Raw genomic sequence first — 5,693 nt, forward strand, 5'->3', positions numbered from 1 at the left:
GGTTTAGGCTTGAAAAGAGGTTTTCCCCCAGAACCTCTGATTTCAGGCTCAGCCCCTTCCCAAACCTAAAGCCTCTGCCCCAGGCTTTTCACTTAGGAAGTGGTTCTCCCACCCGCCCCTCTGAGCCTCTGCCCCAGGCTTTAGATGTGGGAAGGGGACTCTTGCCCCTCCAATCACAGGCCCTGCCCCTTTCCAAGCATAAAGCCTCTGCCTGATGGCTGGCTGGGAGTGATCTGTGTGCTGAGGAGGTTACCTGGACCCAGGTATGTAGGCAAATTAACTGCTATCTTTGTTGGGTTAATTTGCATACTCATTCTGATTGGCTGTGGGGGTAGCAGAGGTCAGTTTACATATATGTCTATTATTAGGTAAGATGGCTGATAATTCTAAGACTAACAGTTCAAAGATGGGAATAATTGAAAGTGATCTCTATATATTAGAGGTATGATCCATTGAAACCAAGATACGTTATCATAGAAAAATTCTGAAATGAAACAACTAAAAAGTAAAAAAGACTTATAAAAATACTTGGGAATTGTAATGAGATACAAATTATACATGAGTAAGCAACAGAAGGTGGTATCCAGAAAAGCAAAAATGATTCAATTAATTATGAAAAGAATGAAAATGCTTTACAAATGAACACATTTTACTTAACTGTTAAAAAGTCTAAATTTGATTTCTAAATTTTAAAGATGATTTTAAAAACTGGTGGGCAGGACATAAAGTTAGAGTAGAAGGACTTACACAATTTTTAAAGAAATTTAAATTTTAGGTGACCATACAATCCAGTTTATACTTGTTCCACTATAACTGTTTGCGAATTAAAATTATATGGCCTCCCTATTTTATAATAATTTTCAAGTGGATGAAAATGTATATGAAGAAGGTATTCAGCAGCTTTCCTCCATCCCCCATCTAACCTAGTATCTTAGAAGAAGCTGAGGGAGGAATAAAATGTAATTTCTCTAGCTCCAGTCTTACCATACACTTATTTAGTAAAACTTATTAAAGGCTTCACACTGAACCTTAGAATAAGGTTCAAAATATGAATTAAAAGATAATTCAAGTCATTCTTGATCTTGCCCCTGCTTATCTCCCCAGACTCGTCCCATTATACGTCTTCTCTCAATCTCAATCCCCTTTGTCATACTAGGCTTATTATTATTATTATTATTATTATTATTATTATTTTCAAATCTACATGCATGGGTCAACAAACATGCCCTGCTGAAATATTCTCTCATCCCATGCATCTCACCTCACTTTATTAACTCCTAGTTACCCTAGTGGCAAAAGCAATTCTTAGACCATTAGCACCTGGGTTGGGCATCATTCATCTAGGTATTTAACCTTTACTGCGATCATGACCCTTATGTGAACATTCCACAAGGAAAAGACCAATTGTGTATTCATGCTTGGTATGTAAGACATTAAGGAGCATATGATGAATTGGTTTATTGAATTAAAACACTCTCAAGCAATAAGATTTTTTTTCCATTAACACAAACAGGTCAGAACAAAAATATTAGATAATTCTGGGGTAATCAATCATAGAAGTTTCTAGGATTTGTCAAGTCTAACCCTGTGCTTCTCATATGAACTTTAACTGCCTCAGACAATGTTTGTCTTTAAACCTCTGGGGTTAGGGACACAACACTTCTTTAGCAATGATACTGCATTGTTATAAGAATACTTGATAGTGAAGAATTTATAATAACTAAATATTTAAAGATATATGGACTTAATTAATTCCTCATGTATTCCAGATACTTTTCTTCAAGAAAGGGGTTTCAGTACAGCAGTGCATTTGTTTTTATTAGAAAAAGTCTACTCTTGTACAGAAAATGAGTATCACACTACTGAAGCATATACATTGATATATACAACCAACAATGCACTATTGTATGAGGAACTAATTCTAACAAGCAAAATTTACCCTACCAGACCTGAGGCCCTGAACCTAACTGTCCCCTATACCTGGGCTCCTGAGAATTAAAGATAAAAAAATCAACATAATATAGAAAAATGTTAGTTACATGCAAACAAGTGGTTAGAATAAGATGGAACTTAGAGACATTGTAGAAAACAGGTCTACCTTTCATCTAGAGCCAATATTCCACCTTTGTGTGCCAATCCACCCAGCAGGATGAGCCTTGTTTCACACTGAGGTACTTCTTGCAAAGTGAGCACTAGATGTTGCGCTTCACCTTCTTGCATGGATTGTCTTTGTAAGACACTCTGGGATTTTGCTTGTTGTACCTGGAGTGCTTTTCCATGCACATAACACAGATATGATTAGACGATGTCACAGGGGGAATCTCTGGAAAATGTTTGCCTGGGGTCATTCGTTGAGGGCAGGGTTACTATTGTGGGTGGCAGTGGGCTGATGTCCTGAATCCACCAGTAAGTTCAGGCACAGTTTCTGAATATATCTGGTGAAATAAACTGACTTTTTTGAGGCAGCTTGCTGCTTTGAAGCATACAGGATATAAGAATTATAACTGGCCCACATAAAAATTTTATGAAAAGCCACCAGGCCAGTGGTAATGATGAGGAGACCGGTGAAGATGGGTCATCTGGTTATTTTTGTCACAGCCACCAATATATTTATTATAGTTCTTCACCAGCTGTGGCATCTGTATTTCTTGCACATTGCCATAATTATTTCTTCTGTTTATTACTACATTTTGGGCTGGATCGTGATAGTTCAAAATAAATGTGATGGGCTTTCTATCCTGCCAAACTAAACATGTTACACTTTCTTGACATAGATAGCGACTGTCACCCCTAGCAAGTTTTTTTTACACTTTTCAGTGACATAGGAAACTGCTTCTTGTTTTGCTGAAGGGTTCTCACAATTTCTGTGTGTAATTCTGAAAGTACATATTTAGCAAGGGTTAGAGAGTTGTAGAACCGGTCCATGACAAGCACATGAGATTTATTTTCCATTGCACATAAGGTCAGGAGACTGTGCCCAAGTCTTTTATAGGCATTGGTGCAGCACCAGTGTAGATTTTCTGCATTTAAAATGTAGCCAGTTTTACCTTCTCAGAGAAGGAAAGACTTGATGTCCCACTTTGTGGGCTTATTCTTGATATACTGCTGTATGGTATTTTTGTTGGGATCATCCCTTCATCTATGCTCAAATGTTGCTTTGGCAGAGAGAAGTGGTGAAACTTGGGGAGCAGACTTTCCAAGAAAGGCCTAACTTTATATATTTTATGTCTTATTGATATCTGTGCCTTCTTCATCAATTATGTGTAAAAAAAACTCTAAAGGGCCAAGAATCTGTCTCGAGTCACAATATTTTGAAATCCAGGAGTAAATCCAACAAAGTCAAGCCCTCATGTCCAATAATCCCGATAGCTGAGCTTGCAAGAAGGTAGGGAGGGAGAGTGTGTGTGAGAGAGTGAGGGAGTTATAAAGGGTCTGAGGATATGGTGTGTGTGTGTGTGTGTGTGTGTGTGTGTGTGTGTGTGTGTGTGATATAGAGACAGTCAGATTCTGTGGGTATTCCAGAGTGCTGCCACCACAGACAATCCAGGTAAGACATCGCCAGCACAGAAACCACGCCATCTTGAAACACAGAACTGCTTGAGACTAGGAACCTAGCTTCACCACTACCCAATCTGGTCTCAGACACAAACCAAAACCCTACAGCCACTTGGGTAAAAGACTTGTAAATATAGTTGCAGATAAAAAAAAAAAAACCCACAAAAAAATCCCCAAATCAAACAAACAAACAAACAAAAAAACAGAAACACCAATCAAAAAGGATATATGCACCCTTATGTTCATAGTAGCACAATTTATAATAGCTAAGATTTGGAGCAGCCTACCTGCCCATCAGCAGATAAGTGGATCAGAAAACTATGGTACATCTACACAACAGAATGGATCAGAAAACTATGGTACATCTACGCTACACTGCTATAAAAAAAGGAATTCTTACCTTTTGCAACAGCATGGATGGAACTGGAGAGCATTGTGCTAGTTAGTACCAGTGGGTCTTGATCTGACATCTAGAATGGTTCAGCAATATAGAGAAGGGCCTGTGCATAAGTTCAATAAGAGTCTAGAGATGAAACATAATTTTGAAAGGCATTTGGGGGGTGGGAGAGTAGAGGAGCCTAGCTAAAGAAACCAAGTTCTCCTTGTCTCAGAACCCTTTGCTTTTTATTAACACAATTTGTCCTAAGATAAGGTGGAGATATACACTTCAAAGGGTAGGGCTTTGTACAGAAGCATTGTCAGATTGAGGCATTGCCTTTGACTGTTCAGGCGTCTGGCCAACAGGAGGCAATAATATGTGGATTAAGATGCCCTGAGCTGTCTGGCAGCAAGCAATCATCCTTTTCAGGTTTGGGGAAATGCCTTTAGCTAGTCTAGCAGGTGATAAGATATATGACTCAGCCCTTGCTGAGTTTCCAAGTTCCATCAACTTTCAATGAAACTCTTGCAATTATGACATGCTAGAATTGGCTTCCAGCAGGTTGCCCTCATAACATCTATTTAGGGTAAATATTGATGTGTGAGGATTTCCTATAGCCAACTTATCTTATTTTTACTGTATCTTTATGTCTCCATTGTTTTTGTTTGGTGGTATTCCATACACACTTTCTCCTTTTTTTGAGCTATATGTCCTGCTTTGGGGATTTTTCTATTTGGTTGCTATTAGGTTTACAAAAAAATGAAGTTGCATATATACCATATACTTTTTCCCTTTTGAGTGTATCTGATCCTCTGCTTCCCTTGCCAGTTCAGACATTTCCCATTCCCCTTGTATGTTTTTGTTATCACAAATTATCTGTTTATGCTGTATGTTTTTGGTGATCTTACTCGTAGTGTTGTGACCTTATGTTCTTTGTATCAGGTAGAATAACTCCCTTAAGTACTACCTGCAATGGAGGTGTTTTTGGTAATAAACCCCCTTAGCTTCCATATGTCTTGGAACATCCTTATTTCTCCTTCACATTTAAAGTATAATTTTGTTGGATATATTATTCATGGCTGCTAATTTCTCTCTTTAGACATTTGAATATTTGGTTCCACACTCTTCTGTCTTATAGATTTTCTGCTGAGAAGCCTGATGAGTTCTGATAGGTTTTCCTTTGTAGGCCACTTCCTTCTTTTCCCTGGCTGTTTTGAGAATTTTTTCTTTGTCACTAATTTTTGATAGCTTCATTATTAAGTGCCTTGGAAAGGGCCTCTTTGGATTGAGGTAACCAGGTGTTCTGTTTGATTAATGGATTAAAGGATCTAATTCTTCCCATATATTTCAGAAGTTCTCATCCACTATACGCTTTAATAGATTATTGTTTTATGCTCCCTCTTTTCTTCCTCAATAATGCCTAAAATTCTGATGTTACTTTTTATGATGGAGTCAGAGAAATATTGTAAGAGCTCTTTCATTTTTCTTTATTTTCAGGTCTCTTCCCTCTTCATAATTTCTTGATTCCTATCTTCAATATCACTAGTTCTTTCCTCTAATTGGTTGGTTCCATTTGCTCTGCTCAATAGTCACTATTAATGTCCTTACTTGCATGCTTCATTTACAGGATTTCTGATTGTTTGTTTGTTTTTTTAAATTTCAGTTTCCTTGGAGAAATATTAAATTTGTTCAATGATTTGTTCTCTAAGTGCAATGAATTGCTTGTCATTAATTTCTCATATCTCATTGAATATTTTCA

This window comes from Pipistrellus kuhlii, unplaced genomic scaffold, assembly GCF_014108245.1.
Source record: "Pipistrellus kuhlii isolate mPipKuh1 unplaced genomic scaffold, mPipKuh1.p scaffold_m20_p_1, whole genome shotgun sequence".
Lineage (NCBI taxonomy): Eukaryota > Metazoa > Chordata > Mammalia > Chiroptera > Vespertilionidae > Pipistrellus > Pipistrellus kuhlii.